We start from the raw sequence: 17,504 nt of genomic DNA, 5'->3' as shown, positions 1-17,504 counted from the left end.
CCCCCTTATACGTCTCTTCTCAAGGGAGAATAGATTCAGTTCAGCTAATCTCTCCTCATAGCTGAGCTCCTCCATTCCTTTTATTAGTTTAGTTGCCCTTCTCTGCACTCTCTCCAATTCCACAATGTCCTTTCTGTGAACTGGTGCCCAAAACTGATCTACATATTCCAAATGTGGTCTGACCAATGCTTTGTACATGGCAGGATATTGTCTCCATCTCTGCAGTCTATTCCTCTTTTATTACAAGAAAGTACTTTACTAGCTTTAGATATTGCAGCTTGGCATTGCATGTTGTTATTAAGTCTATGATCTACCAGAACCCCCAGATCTCCATTACTGATTACCCTAAATTTATCCCACTTAGAATGTATGAAACAATGTTTGGCCAAACTGAAGTTCATTTTTTGGACTAAAGCCAACCAAATATTTTACATTGGGAGACATATATACAGTAAACTTTATATACAGCAAACTATAAAAAAAACTGGACTTTTTAGGCAGATATATAGTAATTACAACAAATTCATTTCTTTAAAATAACATTACATAACTTATTTTCACAATGCTAAAATCATTAAAAACACGAAACCAATCCAATTTTTTGTATCAATTTGTTCAATCAATTCGAAACCAATCATCTCAATTTGTATCACAGATGAAACCTGTTTCTTCAGGAAATTGATTGAGATATATTTCAACAAAGCATCTCATCTTAAATTGGCAGCCTCCTTTAAACTTCATGGGATCAGATTAAAACAGGGCAATGAAAGAAACCATTGGGACTAACTCACCATGCAACAAAACACATGATTGATACTAATGGTGCCTGATCCTACCACAACAGATCCAATGCAACTCACCACTTACTCACAGAAACAACAGTGTCATTTCTTTCCACTGCCAGTAATTATTATAAATGTAAAAGATTCAATGATCCAGCTAAATTTATCTACTCTTGTGAGAAACTGCTGCTCCCATGCGCTGGAATCTGTTGTACTAGTGAGTGGGTAGCTACTGCTTGCTATTTTCTAGAGAAAAAATTGTATTTGGGAAAAAAAAATTATAAAAAGATCCAACTTTGGTTACAGCAGAGTGGATGATCAGATCAAATAGAAACAAATTAAATCAGAAATATTCCAAACAGCAATAATTACGGATACCCTTAAGTACTGAAATGATGAATGAGACTCCAATCACCAGGAATTCCAAACAGGTGACTATATTTATTAAATTATTTTCTACTTTATTCCCCATCTGGATTGAAAAGTAAACCCAAGCCCTCACATTGCAGAAGAAATGTACATAGCACAGTATTATTTTTACTCTGCAATGCATGCACAATGAAATTGTGATGAGACACCCCGCAGTACTGAGCATAAGCACTGACAACGCATTCCTGCTGCAGTAACAATGCTTAATAAATGGCTAATGGCACTTTCTATGTTTAACATTCCAAACTCTCCCCAGTTCTGGGCTTTGTGCTGCGCACAGTGCAATATAACAACAGTTGTTACAGACAATACCTCCTGTTATTCAACTAAAACCCGCAATATCTGTATATGTCATACTGGCTGGTATAATACCTAATTAAAAATATAAATTTTCTAGAGGAAAAGGAGAACAATATGTTGGTGAGGTGCATCTCAGTGTGGATTCTTGTTGCAGAAATGTTCTTTTAAAAGAGCGTTACCTACACATCCCTGATCCCTAAACCTAAAGCTGCCTGTGGACTTACACAGTGGTACCGGCTCACCTCCTGAATTGAAATTGCTTACTTTATGCTGTGAGCCTCTTACAATGTGCATTAGAGGCTGCAGACAGATAGAGACCACCTTATTTCCTGGCTGGGGGATGTCCGGCCTGACCTAGCCCTTCCCTCCCTAGTCTGCCCATCCCTGGCTCCACTTCTTTCATTCGTTAGATTTCAGTTCTTTTTATCATGGAGGCTCAGCACCGCATTTGGGCATTGCACATGTGTCTGCAAATACGGCCTTCCTATGAATATTCACTTCTCCAGATTGACACTTGCCCAATAAAGAGGAACTGTCAGAAAAAAATAAAAAAATACGCTTACCCTTACTTTCACAGAGCCCCTGATCTTTTCACACGTGGCCTCTATTAAGTCCTGTGCCATCCTGGAATCCTCCTTTGTCCATGCCAGGTGCTGCCATCTTTCCTATTTTGGCCATGTCACCAGATCTCTCACTACACAGTTATGAAATCAAGTGACATAGTCTGCTGTAAATGGGGATAAAAGAATGTTGATATGATTGATTGTTGAGGGAAAAAGCCTTTACTGTGCATGCCAGAGTTCATTCACATACAGAAGGAGCCAGCTGAAGCCTCCTGGGATACATGACATATGTATCCCAGGAGGTTCTGCTCTCCCATTAAGTCTTTACCGGCATGGCGGTAAAGCAAAAAAGGGGAGGGGAAGTATTTATTAAACGTGAGGGTCTTCCTTTTTTTATTTTTTTTCTTAACAAAAATATATATATACCCCTTTAGAGTAAAAATTTTTATAGGTCAACTTTAAGACAGGGGTACTGAGACAGTTAGCTATGTACAGCACCCTGCCAGTAACTCTCACCAACCATAATCTACTTGTATTGCATAGAAAAACACATAGAGTGATGGAATCCCTTCTTCTAAAATAAGATAAATGAGCATCATGAAGGTGGAAAGGAGAAATCAAGGAAGACAAAATATATGCAGGTGAAACCACTCGTTTTATTGGAAACAATTCTTCATGATTGGTTCCAGGGACAAATGAACTAGCACCATACGTACAGTGATGTTTTGATCTATGGAGAGAAAGAGGAGGATGTACAAATGACACCCCACTTCTCTCTACTTTAAGGATTGATGAATGACGCCAGAGAAACCAATGCACCCATGTCAAATTTTCACCCACATCGAACTGTTCTACTTGTCTGGGATAAAAATCTGACAAGTGTAATGACCATCTGACATGAAGCTTAACAATTCATCACCCTTTTATCACCCTAAATAAGAACCTAAAATATATATAAAGGCAATTTTATTATTCCTTTATGTTTAAAACAAATTGTGAAAAGGTGATTTTTGCCTTTTGCATTCTACTTTGGCTGTATTGGTATTTATGAATTTTCTGCCTCCGCTCTGGCTTGCTTTTTCCAAGAATAATAAAATCTTTTTTTTTATTTCTCCCAGTTTATTTTCAGACTGTTGTAAGGCTGTACTGTATTCCAAAACAATTATGTTGCCTTCAATTCAATCAGTTTATTAAAGAAAAATGTCATTTTGTAATTTGTAAAATCCGGCATTAGCCTCGGGCCAAAAAAATAAAAAAATAAAAGGCAATTTATTTTCTAAAGAGAATATAATATTTGTTGTTTTAGATATGTACAGGGGATACAGAGCTTATAGAGCTGGTATTTTAAGCCCAGATAAAAAATATAATTATGTTTTAAATGAATATTATTTTTAGTAAAATGTTATTATTATGATTATAATTTTTATTGCAGTCTGAAACAATTATAATAATTATGCTGTGATTACTTAAATGTAAAATGTTTTTATTAGTCAGCAGTGGGAAGAGATTTTCGGCAAACAATTTTTTTTTTTCAGGTGACCATCATCCCATCTGTGAAGAATATGACCTGGATAAAATAAGGTGACTGTCACCGTGATGAATGTTTTTCTCCTTATCTGTTTCTGTCACTTTAAAGTGTTTCCAACTAACTAGAAAGCAAACAAGTTCTGAATTTTGGAGATAAAAAAAAGTTTTTCGTGCAACATTTGCGTTTTTAAGGAAAAAGGAAAAAAGTTTGATGTTAATGTTAAAGTGGTAAAGTGTTTGAATAATTTAGATTGTGTGGGGCAAGGCTAAAACATTTGCTGCTTTTATTTCTTTCTACATTCGGAGGTTTCAATTCCTGTTTCTTTTTTTTTTTTAATTAAAGTTTTTTGGAGAAAACAGAAAAAAATAATTTAATACATTAAGACGAGTATTACAAATCATGAAAACCACTGCAATAATAATTTTAGTGTCACGTTTGGAGAGACGGAGCCTCTAAGGGGCGCTATGGTTTGCACAATAGTGGTATGAGCCCTAAGAAGGGCCAAGGTGCAGAATCTAAACAGTGGCCTTGTCTTCTCCAGACTCTCTAGTGGTGAGAATGTTGCGCTGCAGGTTGCTGCCAGGTTGCAGTCCTTGGGCAAACCAGGGAGGGTAGGATAATGTGCGGTACCAAATCAGCAGGCAGGAGAATAGTCAAAAAAGGCCGAGGTCAAGGCAGGCATTAAACAAGAGAGGTCAGGAACAAAGTCAGGGGTCAAGAGCCAGAAATGCAGAAAGTAGACACCGGTGAAACGGGGGCCATCAAAGACACAGGGGTACACTGGGACTCAGGAAGCAACAGGAGGCACAGGTGACATGGAGGTCACTGGGGACAAAAGGCAACCGAGGAGACTCAGGAAGCATAGGGATCACCAGAGATTTAAGGGAATGCTGGAGCAGTACAAGGGTATAGCAGGGAAACAAAAGAATGGCGACAAGGAATTAGCACAGGACCTAAACTGGGAAACACTCAACCAACAGACAAGTGTATAGACAAATGCTCAGCAGAGCTAGGGGACTTGGCACCAGTGGAGACTCTTTGCATGAATGTACGAGTGCTGCGTCTGAGCCACTTAAATAGCCAAGGGTCATTAGGAGGCTATTTCCTGATTTCCCAGCAAGAAGGACGATACTGTAAAAATCTGGAAGAGCAGGTGTTCCCAGGCTTAGAACTGCCTGCATGTGCAGGAGAAAGGCGACTGTGCTTTAGCCAGGAAGAAGTAGGTGTGACATATGGTTAGCTTTAAATAATACAGTACATATACCCTAGATATCTGATAAAAACATACTAAGGGAAATAATACTATAGTACAATAGGAGAATTATGAGCAATTGTCCTGACAATAAACCAAGCAAATGTTTCAAACGATTGTTTCAATCTCTCCTTCAAATCCCTTGGTAGAGTATCAATAACGGCTTTCATATTAGAAAGAAACGTTCAGTATGTTTCTCTTTGTCCCAAGAAACATCTGTTTAATCCATTTGAAATAAAAATCTCAGCTTCTCTATAAAGAGATACATCAAGGGAGATTTTGGAGAAAACTACATACGCATAATCAATGTTTTTCCCACCAGGGAAATTATTGTAAGTAACCTTCTACACCCCCAGGTTATCTGAGCACCCTGCAAATCTATCTGCCCAAATATCGCCCATGCTTGTACTTCCTGCTCCTTTGACACCTTATTGCTAAATACACAAGCTGACTGCAAGAGGGGAAATAGGAGAAATTGTACTCATTGAGGACACTGACAACCAGGGGAACGTTTTCCACCATGGCTTGAAGGCACAAATGCATTGGTTCCAAATTAGCACCCTGGTGTCAGAAGAATCACTTTCTTTGCACGGAACATATTTTTGTTTTAATCCAATTTAGTCCTGTTATTATTATAGAGAAAAATAAAGATGAGAAAAAATTAAAGGCTGCCATTTTTGCCACATAGGCACAAGCACTGTATCTAATCTATGAATATGACCCACCAGTTCTTGATGTTTCAAGCAGTCTTTAAGGGTGATGTTTAGACTGCCACTATATGGTGATCATTCTTCTTACTGACCACATATGTAGGAGATATTTTCCCACTGAAACTTAATGCATTAGTTTAGCAGGGGACCTAAAAATTATTTTAGAGGTTCTTCTAAATTAAAAATGTTGAGCAGGATGGATTAGACATTAGTTAAAGCTCTAAATAAAAGGTGTTCCATTTATGGTTACTGTCTCTATTTGACAGATAAACTCTTGCCTTGTCTCTGCCTTGCATACATTGTAATGTTCTGCTGTGCCTTGTGGTGTGATACACCCCGAAAAGTCTCTGACAGTCTTTTAAACATTATTTGTAACTCATTAGTGATACTGAATTCCACACTTAAAACATGCTTTATCAGTAACTGATTCAGGGATATCTGTATAGTGTGCCAGTTGTCTTGGATTTGGCCTATTTGGCCCAAGGCATAAATTACTGGCTTTCATGACTCCCAATGATCCCCAGGAAGTCATGTACAGATACTTCAGACTGTAGACTTCGTTTGTTACAGTAGCTCCATCTTACACCTCCAAGTCAGGAGCCCATTATGATGGGAACAGAAAAATTCAAAAGTACAGTGGCCTGGCAAGCCAAAGTTAGCAGTAAAGAATCAGGCAGAAGACTGGTCGGACAAGCCAAAGTCAGTATTTGAGGATCAGAAAGTAGAGTGGTCAGTAAAGCCAGGGTCAGCAATGTAAATAAGACAGTAGAGTGGCCGGACATTCCAAGGTCAGCAATAGAGGATCAGATAGTAGAGTGGTCAAACAAGCCAAGGTCAGAAGAACACAGTCAAGCAACAGAATGGACAGGGAAGCTGGGTTGAAATACAAGAAATCAAGAACAGCAATTGAAGCAAAGATCAGGAAGAGCAAATCACACAGCACTGGACATTGTGCACTGGACACAGAATGCTAGTTCTGTAGCAGAAGAACTTTACCTACCTGCTCGGCAATAGATTGGTTGAGGTATGGAATGGCTCCAGGTGTAAACCTTTGGGTTTTTTGATTTGTGATGGAGTCTTTTTAGAAATACTAAATGCATTCCAGCATCTCTATAATCAGTAACGTCTGGTTATTAAACCACGACACTCTTTGGTGTGCAATTACTGAAATGTGAATAATTCAAACAGATTTGAATTAAGTTAATTGTTCCTTTTAGCTATCACTGATTAGAAACTTCATTAAAATTCATATAGAAATCAGACGCTCAGGCTGGATATGTAACACCTTTTTGAGGATTAGGAAACTACTGGGAACAGCTCCATCCTCATCATCTAAACTAAACATTGTATATAGATAAACAAATGACCGTTTATGTTAAACATTTCAGCTCTTACACCTTTGTACCCTGATTGACCAAATAAATTGGTACATTTTCTTATTTGGCAAAATCTTTGTTATTACCTATATAACAAAGTAACACATATCTGTACATTGTAGACAGCAATACAAAAAATATTGGCAATATTGTTTTGTAAAAAAAAAAAAAAGTTAACTTTGTAGATCATAGACAAAAAGATTTTTGACAAAAAGTGTTTTTTTTAAGAAAAATCTTTTTTTGTAAAAAAATATATTTATTTTTACAAAGGTTACCCTGTGTAAAAGGACACTAAAATACTGTTTCTGGTGCAAAGCAAAAAAATGTTGATAGCAAATGAAAAGAACCAGACACCAGGACAATAGTTAATTAACAAAGAGACATTGCATGTCTCCTATGTCATATAGTACTACCTCTTGGTGGCTTTTTGTTTTTTTTTTGGTTTAGGTCCAATTTTAATGACTTTAAACTCCAACGCTCCAATATCTGTGAGCCTAGGCCAGGGGTCAGCAACCTTTACTGTCAAAAGAGCCATTTTGCCTCCTCTTCCACTAAAGAAAAATAGTCTGGAGCCGCAAAACATAACACAGTTAATAAACTTTTAAAAGTTTTAATATTTTTTTAATTTTACCTGTTACAACAAGTGTGCATGTGTAGGCCTACTTCCCCCATCAGAGATCTCCCCGCGGCAGCCGAAGGGAGCCACAACAAGGAGGCTGAAGAGCCGCAGGTTGCAGACCCCTGGCCTAGGCTGTTCCTTGGGGGCATGTCGTTATACCAACCGGGCTCATACGCAAATGCTACAGAAAGTGGCACCAACTTAGTTTGTGGTGACTCTCCTGGTAGAATTTAGCACTCACCAGCTAGCGGAAGATGAAAAAGTCAAATCGCCTGACCGGGCTAGAGATATCTAAAAAATGAGTATGCGTAAGGATATACAAATGTGTGTTAAAGGTGTGTGTGGTCGGGGGATGCTTCAAGTGGGAGCAATATAAAATATAGAGTTTGACTTTACATTTCACAGAATTTTAAAATATATTCCCATGGCCTCCCTGATTTGTACCCTTCCTCTAATAATGAAATGTAAGACTAACAGCTGTTCAGAATAAACTTATTCCTAACCACTTCATTGACTGCAAGTGAGGTCAGTGACCATCTCAGAACCATGTTTTTGTGTATTTACAGAAATGAAATATCACATCCACTCTTTAGTCTGCAGGCTATTTTATTTCTTTGTGTTTTCTAAATGAAGCATTCCGTGACCCCAGCTGTTTGGTAAATTGAAATGAGCTTTTAGATGCAGGAGGTATCAGAGCCTATTACAGCAATTGGTTCCAGGAAAGAAGGCTGAATTGGAGAAGCAGTAGGTTCAGTATGTGGAGTATGCACACTCAAGGGCTCCTGATGACATTTTTACTTTTGGCAAAAGTGCTGGAGTCTCTTTATTGCCTGGATCTGGATCTGTTCCACCACCCCAGCCTCTGTTAATGACTTTTATCTGCATGGGTGAAGTTATTCAATTAAGGCATGGAGTCTCTTCCATGCTGGTGAGAGACATTTTTTTTCATATTCCCTATGCCTTAAAGGTTTGGTCCCCCCTAACATTTAACCATACCCTCAAGTAGCCATTGGATAGGAAATGGGAGGGTGTATATGCACTTTCCGCTATTCATAAAAAGTCTTCTGGAATCTGGTTTGCCAAAGATGGGAGGGGCAACCAGCATGTAGTCCCCTTTCCGTTTAGCAAAAACCAGAACCAAGTCTGGAGTCCTGATTATCAATGACAATGATAGCATATGGCTTTGTGCTGAACCTGATCACCAAATCACTGATGGATCACATTTGTGACAAACCCCAAGCCTAACACCTTCCCTATGTCCAAGCATTTCAAGGAGCTGATACCAGGCCATGTTCAGGTACTTTTTGTGCTTGTGTTTGAAATATATATGTAAGAATGTTTCAATGAATACAGAGAACTATTCATTTATGTATATTGTATAGGCATTTCTGAAGACCTTATAACCATTATGTGCCTGATCTGACCACAACTTTATGTCTCTCTTTGGATGTGTATACTTATCTGATGGAAAGTCATATTTAACAGCAAAATAGACTTATTACCAAGGGAAGGGTGAATAGGGCCAAAAGCTTGTGTACATTTTATAATACAAGATTTCATAAATTAGGGCTGAAGGAGCTACAGATGTTGATATAACATGTAATGTATTGAATAGCATTAAAGAGAAATTTCTTAAAAGGAAAGTCTAAGCTAAGGTAGTCTGGGCAAGGTTTTTGTAATTAGACCCTTGGGTCCCATTCCACAATATATATTTTCTCTAGGTCTCATAACCCCATAATCCACACATAATCCATCCTGAGATTTATAAAGACCTGTTATGTTTATTACCCACCACCCAGCCCATAATAAATACAAGGAGAGTTTTAGCAGTTTTCCAAAAACATATAAATTGGCTTTATTATAATGGAAAGGACAGGGGTAATGTTTATTGGGACTTTTAGCATGAGGTTGCACTACACTTAGAATCATTATAGTGATGTAGTGGGTAGTTACACAGTGATACACATTATAAAATATTGAAAAGTGAAAGTTTTGTGAGGAAAATTACAGCGGGAAACATGAATCTTTTAGTCGCGGTGCTGCCAATTTTTTTTGTTAAATGCTGCTAAATTCTGACATTGTAGGGCAGTCAGCTGAAGAATGGCATTTTCAACAAAGCAGAACAAAGAGTTAGAGCTTGAGGTTACATAGAGAGAGCAAAGTCTCCTTTTTTACTGGTTTAGAGCATCCAGCGGAGTGAAAATGGATGTTTTAGGTATATTTTATTATTTTATATAGAGAATCAAGAAATTCTGCAGCTACACCAGAACTTACATCCCCCCCCCCCCCCCTCCAAAGCTGCATTTATTACAGTCCAAGCACCTGCTTGTTCAAGATGTTTATAACTATTATTATTATATTTTGCAAAGCACTTGGACCCCCATTTGACTTTGTGCTTAGCAGAAACCTGCAAACTCCAACAACATAGTGTCCTAGCTGAAATTCAGATTTGGGCCCCTAGTGCTGCAAGGTCAGGGTGCCAACTACTTGGCCTCTCTGCTCCTCTCCACACCAGTAGTTGACATACCCAACAGTGGGCCCTTGTACAGAACTGACTTGCACCATACCTTAAACTGACTTGAGACCCTTGAGTGGGTGCCTTTTGGCTGAGGGTGGTCTAGGGACCCCATGGCCAACCTTGCACCTCCTTATGTCCAAACCTGCTCCACACCTATCTGTAGACTTGTTGATGAACATACATGCGAAGCCTAAGTCTTGAGTCAAGGAATACCATGACAGTATTTACACCATTTTTAACTTTTCAGGGGTTTCCAGGGGTTGGACCACCACACTAATGTTCTGTGAGCTGCGGATATAATAATTATACATAGGGTTCCCTAAAGGAGCTGGAAGGAGTTTGTCCCTGAGGCATTGCATAGCATCTGGGGGCCATATAAGTTTAAAAGGTGGTCTTTGTAAGGATATGTGTGAAAAAGTGCCTTCATGGAACTTGGCCCATGGTGCCCAAAGTGCCTTCATGGAACTTGGCCCAAAGGAAAAATGGTTCTGCTGTAAAAGTAAAATATTAAATTTTTATACTTGTTATGGTTTATGAAGAAGATTTATTATGGGTATGATAAAAGGCTGTCGTGGCCACATTTTTACCAAGAATGGAGTAGAATGTGTGGTTATTAAAATAGTCATGGGGGTGGTTGTGGGTGGTTTGAAAGGTACAGAAGTGTGACCCCATTTTGTCTGCCCTATTCAAGCCTAAAACTGTACATTTCTTTGTATTATATAGAGTAACTTCCAAAGGATCTTCTATTAAAAGATCTGAAAGCTTCTTTCATACTTGTGGTTGCAAGCCGCGTGGTAAGCCAAGCAAACTAATGTTGTGAGCCCATGAGCAGCAAACTGCACTGCAGGGTAACAAATATACATGTGTTGTGTTGCAGCCGGAGTACAGTTCTTTCTCTAGAGGAGAAAAAGTAACTGCATGGCCTAAAGCATCATGTCGCTTCCAGGAACCGTGCCCCAACCGCAAGCATATGCATGCACAACTGGTCTGTGGAACAATGTTGCGGTCAACCGTTGTCAAAGTCTGAATAGAGTCAAAGTCTATATAGAATTTTAATGTTCATACTTTCTGTAAATAAACTCCCTTATGATTACTGAAAAATATATATACCCAATGATAGCTATCCTCATCGTATTATGTTAACAAAGAATTTTTTTGCAGAGAAACAGTGAGAACCATTTGATATCATTACAATATGGTCGGCAACATTAGCCATGACTCGTCATGTAGAGTGTATAGAGGACAGATGTTAAGTGTAAGAAAGCCATTAAGTTGTGTGAATGAACTTGAAGTCTGCATTAAATGGAGTGTCTTGAAAACCACAGCTGTTGAAAATTGCTCAGGGCCTCCTTGGGAGAGTTTAAATCTCCTCCTGGGGACTTTTCTTCAACATGCTTTGATCGGAATAGATGGCTTCCGTGACTCGGATGCAGCTGTCCTTTCCTAGGCAAATGTTTCCATCGACATTTTGCTCTTTTATTCTTACACTAATAATTTCACTATCTCTTCAATAACACATTATCATCGAAATGAGGCACAGGCGGTATATTCACTTACTGGCATATTAGGGGTCATAAAGCAAATAACACGCTAAGATTTCAGAACATTTATGCTTAGGTATAGTTGGAAGATATTTTGTTGATCCTCAATTCTTAGTTCTGAAACTAAAAATCCAAAAACTAATAACCATAAAAAGTTACTTTTTCTTGGTCACCCCCCCCCCCCACTACTTCTGCAATAAGAGTGGCGGCTTTTATTCATTGATGAACGGCTGCCATTTCTACCCTCTCTTCTCCTCTGTTGATCACTGGCTGTTCCCAGAATGGACTGGCCAAGAAGAGACACATTACTGAATCAGAACAACCGGTCTCATTGTTGTAGCATCAAAAGTACAGCAGAGCTGTATGGTGCATTAGCAATAAGCTGGGGATGTTTCTGCAAATGTAAAGAGATGAATGGGGGGGGGGGTTGGTACACTAAAAGAGGTCAAGTTTTACCTCTTACTATGTTGCTTTGTAGCCCCCATCTGGTTGGGATTACCCAACTTTACAATACAATTTTTTGCCAATGTCTCACGTCTAGTCAATCAAGTGTGATAACTAGTGTCAACACATGACACTACTCTGTCCCTATATGCTCCTCTGTCCCTGTGTAGTTTGAATTTTACTTTTGCTGTTGGGTGGAAATCACCATAATACTTTAGATGTTGTTTTAGGGCCTGGCTATTGCTGAAATATAGAAGGTCCCTACCAGCCCACGGCCACTCTGCAACAAAAATCATTGCTTACTTGGTGCCCCCTCCTTGCTCATCAGAGGGCATGAAACCAAAATAACTATCCAGTCACTTTTGATGTCATTTGACTATTGGTTTCCCCCAGACTGGGGCACATCTACCCCCATAGTGGTACCATTGGTCATTGGAACAAGTGTTCCCATTGGAATACTTCCCCTTTATTCCATTTTGTGGACAACTTAAACTTACTCACTGTCCTGATGACAAGGGTCACCAGAATAAATGGAGTTTGTAAACTCTATTGATCCTTTGCAAAGGCACAGTTATTTACCTGCATTAGAGACAGGTGACAGTGTTTCTTTAAGCAGAATTCTATCCAATTTTTTTCAGTATAGCATTGAAAATAAAGGGCTAGATCAGTGTTTCCTAACTAGGGTCTCATGAAACACTAGGGTTACTTGAGCAATGAGAAATTTGTTCTTCCTATTATTATCATTACACAGTATTTATATAGCACTGTACAAAGTCCCCAGTCATGTCACTAGCTGTCCCTCAAAGTGGCTCACAATCTATAGTCCCTATCATACTTATATGTCTTTAATACAGTCTAAGGTCAATTTTGGGGGGTGGCTAATTAATCTAATGGCATGTTTTTGGAATGTGGGAGGAAACCGAATACCTAGACGAAACCCACGCAGATATGGGGGGAACCTGCAAACTCCATGCATATAGTGTCCTGGCCGGGATTCCAACCTGGGACCTAGCACTGCAAATGCCAAAGTGCTAACCTCTGAGCCACCATGCTACCAGTTTAACTGATACCAATGATCTGTTTGGAAATCTGTAGGGGTGTTTATCTTCCTATTGATCACCATGCAAATGTACTGTGAGCTGTGGATGTAGTAGGTATCACAGGGATTCCCTGAGGACCTAAAAGTTATTTTAAGGCTTTCCCCGTCTTGGAAAGGTTTAAGAAACACTAGACTAGACAATGCACACATTTTTCTGGAATCACATGATCAGAGACTTGTCCTACAGTTGCCCTGTTTCCACTTTTTTCCTTTGAATGCATTTATTGCATACTTTGCACTGATACTTCCCTCCCAAATGTGGTGTTTACTGTTGGTGACTCTAATCAGCGTGAACCTATCAAAAGATCAATAAATGAAATTTCAAATTTAATATAAAAAAAATTTCCATACATATTAAATGTCTTTTCAGCATCGCGCTGCTTCTTGGACTTTATATAACCGCATTTAGCAGCGGTGGTGAATGTATATTTATAACCTCTGCTGGGGAAAAAAAGCGCTTCCATGATATTGAAAGCTGTGCTGTGGTGAGGTTTTGAAGTGCACAAATATTTCATATCATTGCAGTTGGAGATCAGATGGTAGCCGAAGCCTGGTACGAAAATAAATAAAGTTTTTAAACTGCGCCATCGATTCAGACTTTCATCTTATTGAAGTTCAAGTTGTTGCATTTATAAGGAATCACAGCTGAAATACATTTAATTTAAATCCTGTTCTGTTGCAGAAGTGAATATATAAAATGTGTCTAAAGGCAAACTTGTTTTTTCAATTTGGGTAAGGAAAGGTAAAATCTGACAGGGAATAAATTAGGTCCCCTCTTAGACAATTCTCACCCCGCTTGACATCACCCAATGTTAAGTTAGGGTGATCATGTATTTCCTTGCTGCTCTATTGCCTGCATCTGGCTGGAGCGATATTTGTACTGTTGGATGGAATTCTCCCAATCTCAAATACTATAGGTGTTCTTTTTTAAACCTTTTTTTACCTATATTTTACAAGGTATTTAACAATTATATACAGTGTAAAGATGGAAAAATATAAAGATAACATTGTCTAACATTGAATCCCAAAAAATTACAGATCAGATTGGTTATCATCAAAATACCAGGGTAAGGGGAAATAGACAGGGGGGACACACATAGGGGGAGAGGGGGAGTGGATAATGGAAAGGGGGTTGAACCTAATTTATTGTGAACACAGAAAATGTGGTTAGTATTAACAGTGGCTGTGAAGATTTTTAAAGCTTGTACATCAGGTCACAATGCCCTGGATGCCCTATATACATAAGTCAGTCATTAGCATAACGATGTGTTCTTTTAGGGCCTGGCTGTTGCAGGAATGCAAATCAGTTTTTAGTACTTACTTAGATGTAACTCCCTTTGCATGACACTAAATTAACTATCAAGTCACCTAGGTCTCACCTAGTCTGGAGCACATCACCTGCACCCCTGTAGTGGTACCACTTGAACTAGTATTTCCATTGGAATACTTCCCATTTTTTCTGTTTTGTAGACTTGAACTTACGCACTGTCCTGGTAACAATGGTCACCAGTTTAAATAGAGATAGTGAAACTCTCCAGTAAGGGCATACACAGCTAAAAATGGTGTGGCATGGGTTTTAAACAATCTTTAGTATTTTTTCTTAATTAATTTTCAGCTATGCTATGCTAGTAACTTGTACCTTTCAGATCTGCTATCCTCTTCATCAGGTTAATAAATAGTCCTCAAAACAAACCTCATGCACTAACATAGATGGCTCCATATCAAAAACATTTCTATTTTATAAACATTTGTGTCAATAAACTAACAATCATAGTATTGGACAAACAGTGTCTCTCTTGTCCTTCCTATCCCTATGCAAGGTACAGCAGTATAGAAAACCATCCTTCCTTGGAGACATTGGAGAAGGTTAGTCCTCTTCTCTATGGTCAGAGGGAAGATATGGAGAAAAAAACTGCACGACCTGTCCTCCTCTAGCTAGCTCTATTATTGAGAGTAGCGTACTGCTAAATTCATTTTTCCAAGCAACTAATGGATAGGTGCAAGATTGTTATCATATTAGTCAGAGTGCAGTATGCTTTTGGCCATGGTTTTCACCCCAATCAACTAACCCCGATCTCTTCACCACCATACAACCATGGAACTAACTAGGGATGAGTGAGAATGCCTCTGGCAATCTCGCAAAAATTTCCTTGAAGTTCTGATTGACGAAACTACGTCAAAATTTCACGAAACCACTGGAAATCACTATGGGAGGATTATCACTGCTGCATTCATAAATACAGTAGTGGGAATCCTCCTGACAGTGAGTGATCCCCAGGAACTACAGGTCAGAATGAGGGCAAGGCCTCATTCTAACCAGTAGTGCCAGGAATCTCCCACTGAGAGGAGGATTCTCATGGCTCCATTCATAAATACAGCTGGGATACTTCTCCTCTCAGAGTCCCGAGTCATGCGGCTTGCGTTTATCAATAAACGTGGCCGTGGGAAAAATCAGAGGATTTTTCCCACGCTGCATTCATTTATGAGCAGCCAGCGAGACTCACACTGTGTTTCCGGATAGAGAAACTCTATCCAGAAACACATAGTACAGGACTGCAACAGCAATCAGAGAAGCTCCGCTCCCCTGATTGGTCTTGCAAGTCCCTAAAATTCAGTCTCGGCGGCCGTATTTATAAAGGCCATTCTCGCCTACATGTTTGGTAAGCGAGAAGGGCCCAATTCGCCTTGAGATCGAATTTAAAAAATTTGCTCACTCATCCCTAGTACTAACCATTCCCTTAGACAGATCTTCAAAAACTTTGCATTGAATCAGCATTGAGCTTCAACTACTGAGCTCAGTGTCAGGTCTCAAATATGCTTTACAGACAGCAAAACCTGTTAAACCTAGTTATAGTTTTCAAACAGTTCTGACAAAAGTATTACAGCAGCAACTTGTCACTCAGTGGTTAACCTGGTATAAATTTTTACATTTCTTTGTGGAGGATACTTTTAATTCCAACCACAAGAAATGGACCATTTTGCCTGCACATTCAAGAAACTCATTCTATGTAATGCAACCTAAAAAGGGTAAATGGATTGGAGGGGAGACATCTAAGCCGCCGAGGAAGTGAAGATTGAAAAATGCATCAAGTTATTGAAAAAGATAAAACACTTTGCAGGGACAAGCTGCTAGGAAGCTAGGAGCAATTCTCCAGAACTTTCCGCTCCTTCAATTGGAGTGCATAAAATATCCAACATGTATAAAATATTTATATATAGCTTTAAAAAGAGTTTCAGTCACTAAATTGGGTATTTTTTTTTTTCTATGACTTCCTTCCTTTTACAGATTTGTTTGAAGAGTGAGATTCAGGTATTTTAGGCCGATTTTCTACTATGGGAGGCTATATGTGTATCTGAAGGCAGGAAATCATATTACAAAAAGGGTAACTATTGGAAGCTCGATTTTTATAAAGTGTTTGTCTCAGGCAAAACTTTTTAATTTTGCAGATTTGCAGTTCTTAGATTCACCCACTTTTTATTCATCTGATCCATTCCATGTTCAGCAATCTTAATTCTTACTTTCTCTGTACTGGGCTGTTTTACAGTTATTTAGTATAAAACTGTATTTATATACAACATTACGCAGCGCTATACATTAAATAGGGGTTGCAAATAACAGATATAAACAATGACATGGGAGAAGGAGGGGACCCTGCCCAGAAGAGTTTACAATCTAAGAGGTTGGGGAAGCAGCACACACTAGAAAGGGGGTATATGAAATGATGGGTGAGTAGTGAGGGTTTGTGAGAAAGGAAAAGATTGGTAGGCATGTTTAAAAGATGGGTTTGAAGGACTCTTTTAAATGTGCAAGAAGTAGGAGCAAGCCGAATATGATGAGGAAGACCATTCCAGTAAGTCAGGGCAGAAAAGTCTTGAAGCTGTGCATATGATGAGGTTATAAGTAAGGAAGTCATTAGCGGCTAGTGGTGTATTTTTGTAATTGGACAGGTGGGAGTGGTGAGAAGGATGGATGAGTTTGGCTCCCTACATTGGTTGGCAAATGATGGCTTTTGTACCTACCTGTTTTTGAAGTATGTCAAATACAATTGTATCTGTATTTAACATCTGCCACAGTGATTTGTTACATAGCCCCTGATTCATCAATAAAATCCGCGCTCGCTGGAAGCGCGAACGTACGCGCGGCCATCGATCGCGGATTACCGCGGTCCGGACTCGAGTATGCGCGTACACCCGCCTCACTGCCAGCCGGATTCCAGACTTCACAATAGGGGGCGCGAATCTGCCAATCGATCTTTTTCAGTTGCTGAATAGCGCGATCGCGTACGATTTCGGATCGCGAATACGAATGCGCGACCGATAATCCGATTCTGCTTGATGAATCA

This window comes from Pyxicephalus adspersus, chromosome 7 (assembly GCF_032062135.1).
Source record: "Pyxicephalus adspersus chromosome 7, UCB_Pads_2.0, whole genome shotgun sequence".
Taxonomy (NCBI): domain Eukaryota; kingdom Metazoa; phylum Chordata; class Amphibia; order Anura; family Pyxicephalidae; genus Pyxicephalus; species Pyxicephalus adspersus.
This window is presented reverse-complemented; position numbering follows the sequence as displayed.